Source organism: Mustela nivalis (assembly GCF_964662115.1).
Source record: "Mustela nivalis genome assembly, contig: HAP1_SCAFFOLD_1979, whole genome shotgun sequence".
In the NCBI taxonomy this organism is placed as follows: domain Eukaryota; kingdom Metazoa; phylum Chordata; class Mammalia; order Carnivora; family Mustelidae; genus Mustela; species Mustela nivalis.
The window spans coordinates 28,416-43,681 of NW_028134685.1; the positions used below are offsets into that span (position 1 = coordinate 28,416).

The following is a 15,266-nucleotide window of genomic DNA, read 5'->3' on the forward strand; positions in this document are numbered from 1 at the left end:
CAGAGATTTCCCAGAATGGGCAATGCCTTATCTTAAGTTCATATATTGCCATGGGCTTGTAGGGGAGATAATTCAGGGCCAGGAGCGCCTTTTCAGCACCCCTTAAGTCATTATTTCTCTAAAGTCAAACCTCATTATTTCATACTTGCTCTTAAATTGGTTCACTTTTACCTAAATGTTTTTTAAAACTAGATTTTACCTCATTATTATATATGAGAAGCCTTACCCCCTGCCACAAATTAAAGGTAACCATAAAAATTTTACCATTTAATTACTCTATGTCATCAGGGGTGTGTGGAACACTGCATCTAAGCTCCGTTCTGCAAGTGTGATCCTGACGGCTAACCAGCTCCAGAGGGACTGCAGGTCCACTTCATTCCCTCCTACAGGAAAGAGCCCTGCGGGAGGGTCTACATCTTGAAGGAGGGAACTTTTTGTCTTACTGTTTGGGAGTCCTGTCCTTCCAGTGGGACTCAATTCTAAATCTACAGCATAGCCCTTCTCTGAACCTCAGTATTGACACCAGCAAAATGGGTGTCATGAGACAACAGGACACAACTTGTGGGCTTTGTGGTGGTGGGAGCTCATTTTCTCCTCCTCTCTCAGCTCAGCAGGTCAGGGGCAGAAGGGACTCATAGAAAGAAAGAGAAGTCAGATGATTGTGCGGTGAGTGGAGGCACTTTTGAAAAGCCCTTGAACTTCAAAGTAACAACTTTCTGAACTCCTGGGAGACAACTTCTCAGCCACAAATGGCGATCCAGAGGTCTGGGAGTGGAGACCACTTAGACCCATCGGCCTCCTGTCCTCATCTGCAACACTTGTTACAGACTTGTTACTTACTAAGCCTCAGCTCTGCACGCACTGCAAGGACTGTGACCCAGCCCTCCCGACCTAGAGCTCCATTCCCCAGGGGCAGCTGCGTAACAATGATGGGTGCCGCACTTTGCTAGGGGCTGCCTCTGGTGATCGCAGGGAAGGAAAGTTCTCGCTCAGCACGTGGTCAGTCCGCAAGTTCTTGTCTCTAAACGCCTCCACCGAGCAGAGCTGACACCTGCCCTGTGTGGAATACGAGTCTGCAGTCTTGTCTGCTTGGGGTCCTCTTGTGAGTGGGACCTTGCCTAGGGGTTAAGAGCGCAGGCTCTGGGGCTGGCCTAATTTAGGATTTGTGTCACTCCTGGAAAATTATTAACCTTTCTCAGCTTCAGGTTCCTTATTTGCAAAATAGGGACACTCTACAGATTACGTGATAGGATGTCTGCAAATCGCTCAGCAGACAGCATGACACAGCCCTCCCGAAACATTCCTTGTAGTTGTTTTTGTACTTTCTAACAGAAATTCGAGTTTTGGAATGGGACGGACCTGGATTCAAAGGCTGGATCTATAGCTTGCTGTCCATACGACTTTGAGCTTGAGTTCCCATCCACAGAGAGAAGCAATTACAGTGGCTTTTCAGGCAAGGCGACAAAGGTCCCCAAGGCTGCCCACCTCCTTCTGCTGTCTGGTGCTGAGAGGAGGCTATGTGCCCAGCCAGCACGGGACGAGTCTAGACAAAACGCTCAAGGTTCACCTGTGTGCCCCTCATCTCCATCTACTCTGCTCCAACCCAGACCAAGGTAGCCCTTCAGAGGTGTTGTTGCTTTTTTGAGGTTCACTTTCATCACTACCCAGAGCCCCATGTCACTGAGAGGACAGACCCATCCTCCACTGCCAGATCAAGGCCAGCCACCCAGTGTAGACAACACTGACACTGACCAGGACAAGGGCCGAGTGCAGTCCAGGGAGGAGGAGGCCGGCGCCCCAGGACAGATCAAAGTGCAGGGCTGCGGGAGAGGGAAGGAGAAGGAAAAAGAAAAACTTCCCCCCTTCTCCTTCTCTCAACCCCCACTGCCTCTCCTTTAAACCCTCAGTAGCTCCTCGAAACTCTTCAAGGGGATGCTGTGGCAGAGGGGCACCCCGGAACTCCTTGCAGAAGACAGGTGTTTGAATTCTGTTTCTGCCTTTGCCAGGTGAACTTGGACGTCCCTGCTCAGAGCTGGGGAGGGTAGAGCTCTCCTCCAACCATAACCATGAGCAGCAAATGAGAAATTTCCAGAGATGCATCTTCTCTTCTTCCTCCCACCTCTCCTCCTTTGAACCCAAGGCTTCTCAGAAGGTACAAGATCTTCACTTCCTCTTCCTTCCCACCTCTGACCCTCTGTTTCCCAGGCTGGGACACCCTCAGCACTACCCACCTGGTGATACAGAAGCCATATTTTCTAGGCTCATGAGTTCCTGAAACATTAGGACACTGATGGTGTCATTAATCATTCGTCCTCTGGGTGCAGATGAAGGCTGACCCAAAGACCCCTTTCTCAACCACTGGAGATGCTCCCTGCCCCACCAACACTTACAGCAGAGTGCAAGAACAAAGACATGATACCTCAGAAGGGCACACAGCACTGCCCAGTGCTCCTGAGCCAGGAGAAGTTCTCTCCGGACCCCAAGGAGCCCCATCCCTCTCACCTGGCATAACTGGCCAGAAGCCACCAGCCCACAGTCTACTCTGTGGCATCCCACACTCCATACAAACAAGAGCTCATGTGCAGTGAAAAGCCCTCCGGGGATCACCTGTAGAAACAGGGTGGAGACTGCTGGGGACAGGAAGAGGAATTTATTTATTTGTTCTGTGCTTTGAGTTCACATTTAAATTGTCCTTCTGTAGATAAAGGCATCTCTCCAGCCGCTCAGCCCAGATCACGGCAGCTAATCTGCATCCGGCATATCAAAATAGCCTCCAAAGCAGATGGAGACCCAGAGCACACCAGGGAAGCAGAACCGGTTCTAGCGCTGAACGTGGGGATTTAAATAGAGTCACGTGAAGCCTTTTTGGGATTTTTCTGGGACGAGATGGGGTAAGGACGGGAGACTGGGATTGCCAAAATCGGGAAGATGCCGGGAGGAGGGGGGCAGAAGTTAAAGAAGGAAAACGAGAATTCATGCTGGCACTTGCCCTATGATTTTCTTCCCACCCTTGAATGGGAGCAACCTCCCAGGAGGTCAAGGTGTTCCTGTGTCTGCAGTGTTCAGATGGGAGCAAGGGAGGTGGGGGCTTTGCGTGTTGCCCTGACACAACATGGTGCTAGAGAAGGCATGGCTCTGGGGCCAGACCTGCTTAGGTTCTGCCCATGCAAACTTTGGATAAACTAAACTGCTCCATGACCCTCAGTTTCCTGGTCTTTAAACTGGGATTGTGATGTTTATCTTTTAGGATTTTGACAAGGCTTAAGAGAAGGAATGGGTATCTAGGTCTTCCTCAAGTTCATAGGTTGACATCGGCATTGGGAGGTGGGCCTTTGGAGGCATTAGGTCAGGAGGGTGGAGCCCTCCGGAATAGGAGTAGTGTTTTTATAAGAGAGAACCCAGAGAGCTCTCTGGCCCCTTCCACCACATGAGAACACATTGAGAAGGGCTTCCTGGCGTCTATGAACTAGGACGTGGGCTCTCACCAGACATTGAATCTGCCGGCACCTTGATTTTGGATTTCCCAGCTTCCAGAACCATGAGAAATAATTGTTCTTAAAGCCCCTTAGCTAATCCAGAAGCTCAATCCCAGAGTCTGCTTTAGGGAAAGTATGTGTAGGGGACATGAGAGAACTCTGCCCAGAAAGGAGGGGTTCCATTTGGGTCCTCACGGTCTTGACCTAAACTTCAGTCTCTTCTCAGAGCCAGCTTCCCCACATCCTGGGAGCTCGGCTGTGCTTTCAGGCTGACAAACAGACGCTTACTTCCAGATTCAGGGTCTGCTAGAGTGAAGGGGCCATGTCCGTTTTGCTCACTGCTGTACAGCACCTGGTACATGGGAGACCCTCAGTAACCACGGGCTGCTGGAATGACAGAGTGAGTGAGTGATTCTGGAAGAGGAAGAGAGCAGACTCGGACCATAACCAGTGACAAAACTTGGAATAAGGCAAACGAGTCTTTCAGGGCATGGTGGGACCTTCCCCAAATGCTCTCCACTGGCAGCTGCACCAGCCCAGTCCCAGCCCGTGGTCTGTCCGACTCCCTGGCTTGGGGGTCACTCAGACATGAACACCAGCCAACATACCCTGTTTTGGGCTCTGTCCTCTGTGTTGATACAATCATCTGGTTTTGAGGGGGGACGTCTGTGTTCCTCCTGGAATGGGAACTCCTCGGGGCAGGGATAGTCTTGGGAAGCTCTAGTCTTGGGTGCCGGGCACAAGGCCTGGCAAGTATTGGGGCAAGGCCAGCAGAAAAATGGCGGGGGGGCGGGGGGCAGGTGCTTCACCGGGGCGTGGGCGGGGGGCAGGGTTCTGGCAGTCTTGGGAGGGGCCTGAAGCCTGGGCTCCCACTGCAGCCACAGCATGGCCCATCTCTGGCTTCCCCTTCCAGCCTGCTCTACCCACATCCAGCGTCCGGCCCCATGCCTCGCTGTGCTCCCCGCTGCAGCCTGCCCTCGAAGCCGGCCTGGCCTCCCACTCACATGTTGATCCGTGGCCAGTCCCCGGGGGCTGCCAGGACTTAATCAACTGCCGAGCCGCTAAGGCTGCCTTTGTTCCCAGCAGTTCAGCAGAGGAAATCGATACTGTTAATGGAGGAAAATCTGGGTTGTGATGTTGGGCCCTGTGGCCCTGAGAGTGCCCACCTGCTGGGGAGGGAGGGGCTGAGCCCCGCTGGGAAGCAGAGAGAGCAGTAGGGCCGCGGGGGCTCGGGGACTAGGTTGGGAGAGCAGAGTGATGGCCTAAGAGGACAGGAAAATGCTAGGAGGGAGAAGCTGAGTCCCAGCAAGCGAGCGAGCAGCACCGGTCCAGGTGTGCTGGGGAAGGGAGGGGGCAGGGTGGGGCCGGTTGGCTGCAAGAAGCCAGGAGGAGCAACAGGGAGGACACCGGCCTTCAACAGCCCGGGGACAGGAGCGTGAGGTGCCAGCCAGCCCAGCAAGCAGGACGGTGTGGCATCTGCACATTCCTCCCTACTGAGGACCAAGGAAGCCGGCGAGGAGGCTGAAACGGGAATGGCCACAGTGGTGCGATGGGGTCAACTGGGGAAGAAAGACCTGAGCTCCACCACACTGCGGCCCTGAGGGGGGGAGGAGCACAGAGAACCACCATGCGGTCCTGTCTCACTCATCCCGTCCGTGCCTGCTCGCCCGTCCCCACGCCCACTGCCACACGCAGTCACTGTCAAAGGCCCCCACCCCGTGAAAGGCCCAGGGCGCGGACTCCATCAATGTCTGCACCAGCACCCACCAGCTCTGCTCTGCCAGGCACCGAGCTCCTATGTCCTGCTCCCTCCGCCCCGGCACTCAGCACAGGGGTGATGGTGACCAGGCCTGCAAGCAGCGCTGTGTTTCCACTTCAAGCCCAGTGGCAGCCTGTCGTCTAAGCCAGCCTCCATCCCACCTGGCCATCTGGCGGGGCACCCGCCGCTCCGGGCTCCCAGGAGGCCAGCACCACGCAGGCCACTTGGCACTCCAGTCTCGCTGTGGGCTTAGGGCTGCTCAGTGCGCACCGGTCTTCTGGTTCCTGGGCCAGACCCGGAGTGCACGTCAAGGAAGGAGCATATCATTGCTGCGCAGACACAGGGGGAAGGACTGCCCCTGCCCCTGCGCTGGGCCCTAACTTCGCATTCCTCCCAGATCGTGGGCCTCCTCACTCAGAAGGTGCAGGCAGTGACATGTACCCGGCTACCTCACAGCACTCAGCAGAGTCCTCGAGTGGGGAAAGAGGGGTGCAAATACTGTGTTGAGTTCTGGACATATGCAGTCCTGAATGCCACGGGTACACACGTCCTATGGCTCTTTCTCCAGCCACACTATACAGGAGATCTTCCCTAGCTGCAAGAATAGCCCTGAACTCAGTGGAAGGCACCATCGGCCCCTGAAGGTGTTTCTGGGCCAGGGTAGGGGGCAGGACAGAATCAGAGTGAAGTTAGGGGAGGAAACATCACAAACATACACAGAAATCATGAACTTGCCTTGTGCCTTGCCCCTCCCCACACCACAGCAGTACTTAAGGATGGCGTTTAGCTGTCCCAACTTAGAAAAACCGATGCTCTTCCCAATGATCTCCCAGGATTGCAGATACACGAGGCCTTGGTGGGAGGTTTGGGACCCAGCCAAGGCGGTGGGAGGTGTGTTCGGTGTCCCTGGCCCTGGGAAGTACAGGGAGGCAGCAGGTTATGAGAAGAGAGCTCCGGTGCTAGACAGGCTAGACAGAGAGCAGGGTCCCTCTGCTCCCTCAGTGGCCCTCAGACAACAGGGCCGACTCCCCCCCCTCCACCCCCCTACCAATCCCAGCCAAGAGCGGCAAGGTGGAGTCCCCCCTGGCCCTTTGCAGACTGGCCAGCTCTCACACCTGGGAGGGGCATGAGAGCTCAGCGCTCCCCACATCCTGACGCAGCACCAGAGAACAAGTCTGGGTGTGTGAACCTTCTCCATCCTGTATTGTTTCCTCCCCTTTCCGTGCAGCTCTGGCCCCTGGCTGACGCAGGAACCACTGCCCCCTTTCGGGGGAGGGGAGGAGGCAGGTGTTCCAGAGGCCTGGAGCCAGTGAGCTGTTCTCAGAGGGGGCAGGGCAGGGTCTGACGTTGCTGTTGCCTGGGAAGGACGCCAGCGCAGGGGGTTCATGCCAACCGGACTGACTGGAGGCAAGTCTCAGCAGGACTTTTTGCTGAACACTGTCAAAAACCAGCCTCAGCCTTGTCCCCTGCTCTGACCCAGGAAAAAACTCCCCTGGGGGTTCCCAGCCAAGGCCTGCCACCTCTCTGGGGACCCAGATCCAGGGCCAAGCAATGATCAGGAGGCAGCAGCTCTCTCTGGCACACTCACATCTGACATCCCCTCGGTGATCAAGGCCGCCTCCATGGCCTCCACCCAGCCTCACCCCTGGGCTTCTAAGCTCCGTGACCATGGCCACAGCCCCAGAATCTGCTTTGCCACTCAGCAATGAGAGGGCAGAAGGGTTTCTGAAGGTGCTCGTTTTCCCATTTTTAACCACAGGAATCAAGATGGGTCCGTGGCAAAAGTGGGCATGTTAAGTGTGGAACAAGAGCCACGTGAGAGCTGGAAGGACTTTTAGAGTCATTCATTGCACAACCCTGATTTCACGGACCAGAGGGGCGCACATGCCTGAGAGTGCACAGCTGGTGGGGACGGAGCCCATCGCGGAGGAAGTCCAACCTGCCCCCAGCCTCCTCCCTACTCGAGGCCCCTTTTGCTGCCTGTCCCTCAGGGTCTTGGGATGAGATCTCAAGGTGCTGAGCAGTCAGGGATGCTTCCTGGAAATGTGCCTTTCAAAGGAGTGGAGGAGACCCTCGGGGAAAGGTGACAGTGGCAGGACCAGAGAGGGGCCAGCTGGAACTACTGCAGCTCTGACCCAGTGGCCCAGGCGATTCTCCCGTGAGCTGTGACGTCTCAGGGGAAGCACTAGCTGTGAGTCGGGAGATGAAATCTGCTACGTGGAGCTCCGTGACTTTGTAGCAGCTGGAAATGAAATCTCTCTAAGCCTCTGTGCTGCTCTGGAAAATGGGTGCATTCTACCTCCTTCGCAGATTTATCGAGAGGGTTAAAAAGCACCTACATTTAGAGTGTGCAGCAACGCGTCTGGCTCATAATGGGCACCCAACCACTGCTGGTCTTTCCTTTTTGCACCCCCCTTTCCCTCCGTGGACTTTGTTCCTGAACGGTGAAAGGGAGAATTTCTAGTGACTTGCTGGAGTCGGCACAAGTGTTCTGCCGAACAGCCCATTGCCGTGCACCCCCACCGGGCGCTCTGACTCCGACACAAAACGGAATTTCAGTCCCGGGTTACACGTGCCCTGTGAAGATAGCATTCATAGGTTTTCAGGAACAGTTCTGATTTATGCCTGTTCGTCATCCAAACTGTGACATTTTTAGAATGAAAGTGTTGCCAGGACAACAGGTATAAACTGGGAATCCTAGGAATCCTAGGAATACTCATCTGGGTCTCTATCCTCTGGGTCAGAAGCCTATGTCACACCCCTGCCTGGGACACTCAGGACTCTGGGCCCCGGCTCTGAAGCCTCCCGACCTTCACAATTCCCTGCTGCCCTGTCATTGGCCACTTGCGTCTCTGCCTCTCCCATACCCCATGAGCAAATTAGGCATGGGCATTCTGTCCCTGACACTGCTTGGCATATAGTATGTGCTCAGCAAACACAGGTGGCAAGGAAGAATGGAGGAATGACACAGTGAGGACAGGGAAACCAGGCAGAGAGGAGGGGGTTAATGCAGCCTCCGCTGGAACAGCTGGGAGAAGTCAGCTTAGCAGTAAAGAAGAGAGCTATTGTTTCCTACCAAGCAAGCCAGAGCAGGCTTCTGTGCTCTCCCCTCCATACCCGACACAAGCATCTCTGAGCATGGCACCTCGTGGCTGGCCAAGGAGCTGACATCTTTGTGCCCGCAGGTGACGGACCTAGAGGACAGCTGGTGTTTTGTTGAAAGGCTCTCAGAGTTGGAAAGTCTCTGCATCCAGAAGAAGGATGGCAACTGCAAACACAGAAAGGACCACGCCCTCCCTCTCCAGGCAGGGCCCGCCCCAGCCACAGCATCCAGAGTGGGTCTCCCGTGCACCCTAGGAGGCTGCCTGGTGCTGTCACTTGTCACTGGACAATGGAGAAGGATGTTTCTCTATTTTCCAGCTCAGATGAGCTTTTGAAGACGCTGTCTGGCTGTGATATAAATCCATTGAGAAAGCCCTGGAGGGAGCCCCTTGCAAAGCCCTAAATTGGACACTAAAAACAGATAAAAGCCAATGGTTTAAAGGCTTTGTGTGAGCTCCATTTGGGGGAAAGAATGAAAACAGGGATTTCGTTTGTCCTCTCTCGCCAATACACTTCAGGCAGGAGGTGCCTGAGATTTCTAAATCCTTCGTGTCCCCGTGGCATAGATCCGAGTGGCCATAGAGCCACACTGCAGAGAGGGGTCCCAGAGCTAAGACAGCCTCCGGGGCCTGCTCCCCTGACTTCTCCGTCACCGCCACCCGCAACCCTGCTGCCCAGACGCAGGACTCAGCACTTGAACAACCGAATGCAGGAATCCCAGCAGCTGCCCAGGGCTGAGCCAGGTCCGGGCACGCAGCATTTCCCTAGGGTGAGCCTGCCTGTCAAGTCTGAACCTGCCACTTCTGCAACCCCAAGCCTTCGCTTCCCAGGGCCCAGTCAGACAAAGGCATGTCAAGCAACAAGGTGTTACAACCTGCCTGGACACCACCTGCTACCCTGTTCCAGTGGACCCGGAACGCAGCAAGGTGGAAAGACCAAAATGAAAACTCCGGGTGGGTTTTGGCCCATCACGTAATGCACAGTGCCGGCTTGAGGGACTGGCGCACATATCATCCTGTAACCCTTCTTTGGGGTAAATCATGAAAAGTGTGGCTCTTCGGGCCAGGAGTATAGGCCATCACTTTTGCAAAATATTCCCATGGAGGGCAGAGGGACAGTGCTGATCTAATTCTAATTCAGTCGTTCTTAACTCACATATTAGAATGCTCCCCAGGATGCATTTTAAAATCCCAACATCGGTGTCACACCCTAGACCCATGTAATCACAAATTCCGGGGTAAGACACAGGTGTCAACAGTTTCGAAGCTCCCAGATGATTTCAGTGCATGGCCGAAGCGGGCCACCCCTGTTCTATTGGGCTAGATCTATTAATGACTGTGTGGAGGCTGGGGTCAGTGGTTTCTGTATTTCTCAAGACTCTTGTCACTCCTGTCTTTACCCCCACCATTTAATTCAGACCTGAACTGGAAGGAGGGGGCTGGAGGGGGCTGCCCAGTGATGCAGGTTAAGAATGGCACTGTTTCGGGGCGCCTGGGTGGCTCAATGGGTTAAAGCCTCTGCCTTCAGCTCGGGTTGTAGGGCTCTCTGCTCAGCGGGGAGCCTGCTTCCTCCTCTCTCTCTGCCTGCCTCTCTGCCTACTTGTGATCTCTGTCTGTCAAGTAAATAAATAAAATCTTTTAAAAAAGAATGCCACTGTTTCTTTCCCCCAGTTACGGTGAACTTGACCTCAATATAGTCTGCATTAGGATTTGCAGAATATGAAAACAGACCGCTGGGTCTGGGATCATGTCAGACATGGGAGGGATTCTGGAAATCGTGTATGTCCACCATCCCTCCAGTTTTACAGGCGAGGACACCAAGGAGAGTGGGGATGTGGCCTATTAGTGTCACGGAGCACTTTTCTGAGTCCTGGGCTCTGTCCTTTATGTGGTAACAACAATCTTGGGGCTTCTGTCTCCATGGGGTTTCCAGTTCTGCTAGTGAATGGCGGGGGTCTGGGACTGCAAAGCCTTTTGGCCTCTGGCAAGCTCTCCATGAATACATCCCCCAAGATAGAGAGGAAAAGGGGAGTTGTCAAAGCACCAAGTTCAACGGACATGTTCTTGAAACTCAGATTCTGGAATACCCACACGTCACAGGTTCCTCTCCAGGACTTGGTGGCCATGGTTTCTGTGTTGAGCCTCCATGTCCGTCTGCAGGTGGGTTTTCTCTTGAAGATTTCCATCCTCCAGGGTTCCAGCACTTGGGGGAGGCAATGGCATTTTGTTTGTGTCTTTCTTTCTTTTAAGATTTCACTTATTTATATGAGAGAAAGGCAGAGAGAGAGAGAGCAGGAGCAGGTGGGAGGGGCAGAGGGCGAGGGAGAAGCAGGCTCCCTGTGGTGCAGAGACCCTGACTCCAGGCTCCATTCCAGGACCTGAGAGATCACAACCTGAGCCTAAGACGGAGGCTTAAGCAACTAAGACACCCAGGCGCTCCTGCAATGGCATTTTCACAGTCCCACGTATTCTTGGCTTGCACAGATCCTTGGGTACTCGTGAGTCCATCACTGCATTTGACTTTTCCACTGGGGGCTGGGGGCGACGGGCTGATTCAGTCCCCATTCTACGGACAGAGAAGCCGATGCCCAGACACTGGGACGCATCATTAGCAGAGCAGGACTCCCTCCAAATCCCCTGCTCTTTTTCACAACCCCACAGTTGTTGCTGTTTTCATGTTTTAATGTCAACCTGAGCCAAGCATGATTAGGTAGGTAAGGTCTGACGGCAGTTTAAAAAAAAAAAAAAAATTCTACAAAGCCAAAGAGAAATGGTTCAGGAATTACATTAACATTAATAATCGAGAGCTGACTGCCTGTACATTTAAACATTTCCAGACCTAGCTCTTACCCAAGGCTGGGAACAAGGGCATGGGCCCCATCACATGCCCTTACACAAGGATGTGGTTGTGGCAGGGGTGGGGGGGTCTCTTTTTTAACAGTCCAAGAGAGGGGCTGCGCTTCCCAGGTGGTGGTGGGGTTTCAGGGGGCAGGCTGCAGGCTGACCGCAGGCAGGAAAGCTTGTTTTTGAATTGTAGATTGCCTGGTGTGATTGGAAAGTCAGAAGTGTAGCCAGGCCCCCTGCAGACCTATTTATGTAGAACTGGTCTCCTCTTTGAGGCTGAATAAACATCAGAGACTGCCTAGCCTATTGTCAAAGCAGGTGCCAACTTCAAACCAAAGCTGAACATTTGGGGAGCGCTGGAACCCTGAACGGGCCCCCACCCCCACCCCGGGTGTGCTCAGGATTTCCTTCTCCGGCTTCCCGTCTGCAACCAGTCCATGAAACTTTTAGCACCTGCCTCCTTCTCGGCTCCTGTTAAGTTCAGTCCCTTCTTTTCCTCCACCACTTCCGTTTCATCTCTAAATGATCTAATATTAATGTTCTCGTCATTACAGCGTTCAGAGGAAAAGAACAGGTTTTGTCCACAGAGAGAGGGAGTTGAGAAATTAATATAATATTTGTTCAGGATTGATTTCAAGCTGTAATCCCTGCTGCCAGAGAGACCCATCTGTTTAAAACTATCAGACACTAATTACCCAGAGCTCAAACACAATAGCAGGATTGAGGAGCGATGTCCTGATACTCCCACACACACTTGCAATTTAGCATTGTTATTTATTAGGGGAAAAAAAAAATCTATCCGTGAAGACGGATCCCCCATACACTTGACTGGCAGAGGTTCCCAGAGGACCGGGCGCAGAAGGGAAGAAGCCTGTGGAATTTCTTGATCAAACACTGCCCGGAATAACATCCATCAGGCTAAAAAGGCCAAATCCGTTCCACACTCTTGTCCTCCTGCCTCTCCAACCCAGTCGGACTCCCCACAGAACCAAGTCTTTGGTGAGCGTTAATAAAGATACCTTCATCCTCTGGGTAAAACCAGGGTTGAAACCGCTGATTCATCCTCCAACGTGTTCTTTCATCCTCCTGAGAAATCACGTGCCAAGTCCCACAAAGTCTGTTTCTACCACTTTCCTCACATGTGACCCCACTTCTTCATTTTCAAGGCTAACACCCAGGTTCTTGGACAGTAGTCCAAGTCTCAGATACCCAACTCCTGTCTCTGTCTCCCTCCAGTTCATCTATGTTAGGCTCCTTTGTTACCTGAGTGGGAGAACAGTGGGGGGGATGGGGAGGAGGGATAGGAGGAGGAGGGGGAGGACAGGGAGGAGGAGGAGGAGGGCAGAGGAGGAGGAAGAAGAGGAGGAGAGACGTGGAAAATTGGCCGTAATGTAGCTAATTAAGTCATTCACCTGTTCAAAAACCCCCAGTGGCCCCCCTGGGCCACCAAATAATTGGATATTTAACACCCTCCAAGCTCTGGCCTCAAGGCATTTCCAGCTTTCCTTCTTCCTACTCTTTTCATTCTGTGAATATGTAATATGAAATGGACCATTCAAGTCCCCAGATTCACGGGAGACCTTCTTGTGTCTTCCCCTCTGTTAAGTTCATTCTTACTCTACGGAAGGCCTGACCCTGCTCCCCATGCCCCTTCCTTTTCCAAGCCCTCCTGTCTCCCACAGGCAGATTTCTCCCCTTTCTCCTCTGCGTCACTGTCCGGTTTTATTTGGGCCGTGCTTTACCGTACCTACAATCTGCCTAACATACGTATGTGTATCCCTATTAGACTGCTCCTAGTAGACTGAACCCCTTGAGTTGATGATCAATATTCATGGAACTCCCGTTCTGTACCAGCCCCTGAGCAAGGCACGGGGAAATAACCATAAATTGAACGACTCCGTTGTCTTACGAAGAGTACAGTGCGCAGAGAGGGCAGTAAGTCACCCACAGTCGTCACACACCACCACTGGGAGGCGCTCTGGGTCCTAACCAGGAGATGTAGCAGCTGGGGTTGGAGAGTGTCTCCTTGAAAAGGCAATGTTTAAGAAGGTAAGGATTAACAAGGCAAAGAGAGAAGAACCTTTTTGTTTCTGTTTTTTATCTGGAAGAAACAAGTTGTATCCGGCCTTTTCAGAGATCATACACAGGCTCCAGTCAGCTCCCACTGGAAGCGGTGTAGAGTACTGGAAACCCAGGAGGGAGGCCAACACAGGAGCTCAGATGTGAGGTCATAATGACCTAAATTCGGCTGGGGAGGAGGGGTCGAGTTGAAGAGATACTGAGGAAGAAGAATCACCAGAACTTCATTTCCAGTTGGCTATTGGTGGAAGAAGAGGGCAGAAGTCCAGGTTTCTGGATTCTGGGTGGATGGCAGGGCCCACAACCAGGAGATGCTATCTCAGGAGCCAGAACACACTGGAAGTGGGTCAGAAAAGGAGCCGCGTTTTGGATCTACCGAGTCTGACGTTCTGCAGATGTTAGGACACTTGAAGCACTTACACAGGGTCTGCCTCTCAAACCCCTTTCTGGAGGCATACTTGGCATATAATAAACCACACATACTCAAAACGGAGTTTGGTAAGTTTTGACACAGACCTACCCCTGTGAAGCCACCCCTACAATCAAACAGTGAACATACCCACCGCTCTGAAAGTCTCCTGGTGCCCGCCGTAGCCCCTCCTTCCCATCCCTCCTCACCTCTTCTCCCAGGCAACCACTGATCTGTTTTCTGTCACTACAGGTTACTCTGTGTTTTCTTTCCTTTTCTCCCCCCCCCCCCCAAGATTTGATTTATTGATTTGTCAGAGAGAGAGAGAGAATAAGCAGGGGGAGGAGCAGAAGCAGAGGGAGAAGAGGCTCCCCACTGAGCAACGAGCCTGGTGTGGGGCTCACTTGAGCTGAAGGCAGCTGCTTAACCGACTGAGCCACCCAGGCGCCGTCCAGCTGGAGTCGGACGTAAATGAGAGCATACAGTACACACCGTATACACTCATTCATTGTGTGGCTTCTTTCGTTCGGGGTGATTATGTTGAGACTCTCCATGTGGTTCCGTGTTCCATTAATTCATCCTTTTGTATCAATGAATAGTATTCCATCGATCGGATATGCCGCAACCTGTGTATCTGTTCACTCACGGATGGGCACTTGGATTGTTTCCAGTTTGGAACTATTACAAACGGAGCTGCCATAAACATTCGTCTACAAATCCTTCACCTGATGAAAAACTATCTATTTCCCTTTCCCTTGAGCAAATACTAGGAGTGAAATGACGAGCTCAAATATGGCTGTTCTCCCGCCGTGTAATTCTGGCAAGAACCACCCGAGTTTATGTGGGCTCTGCCGACGAAGGGCAGTGTCTCCCGTAAGACTGCCCCTGTGTCAGATGCCAGCCACAAGTTTGGGGATCCCCAGGCCACCTGTACTTCTGACCAACTGGCTGCAAATTCAGACATTCTTACAACTTCCTCAGCTTCGATCATTCACCAGCCGACCTCACAGAGCTCTAGAAAGCATGATAGTCACAAATTTATGACAAAGGATGCAGATCAGGACCAGCCAAATGAAGAGATATATCAGGGGTGGGGGGTGGGTCTGGGAGGGTCCTGAATGCAGAGTTTGCAGCCCCCTGCCTGTCTGGAATGCAGAAACGCTGTCCTCCTAGCACGTGGATGTGTTCACCAACCAGGAGGCTCCACTGAGCACTGGCACCCATAATTTTTATTGGGGTTTTGTAGTGTAGAAAGGGATGATTGAATCCTTGGCCATGTGACTGACTCAATCTCCAAACCTCTTCCTCGGTCTGAACGACGTCCTTTCCAAGTCACACAGCTCCAAGCCCAACCCTCTAGTGACAGAAGCCGGCCTCCATCCTGAGTCATCTTTTTAGCATAAGCTCAGGTGTGGTCCCAGGGCCGGCTGCGAATAACAAATGTATCCCTTTCAAGGGTTTATAAGCTCCCTCCCAGGAACCAAGAATAAAGATCCGTCAAATTCTTTGTGTACAACAATGGTGTTCTATAGTCAATAAATCTTTGTTAAATGTATTAATGACGACATTAATAAATGAAAACCTGCAAAAAATGAGTG

General features: G+C 52.7%; 1 long non-coding RNA gene across 1 annotated transcript; it reads left to right on the forward strand.

Annotated features, from left to right (window-relative positions):
- Positions 1-2,701: 2,701 nt before the first annotated feature.
- Positions 2,702-9,982, forward strand: LOC309858179. The gene is made up of 2 exons (XR_014308082.1): positions 2,702-2,891; positions 8,421-9,982. It is a non-coding gene; the product is annotated as an uncharacterized lncRNA (long non-coding RNA).
- The last annotated feature ends 5,284 nt before the right edge of the window (positions 9,983-15,266 follow it).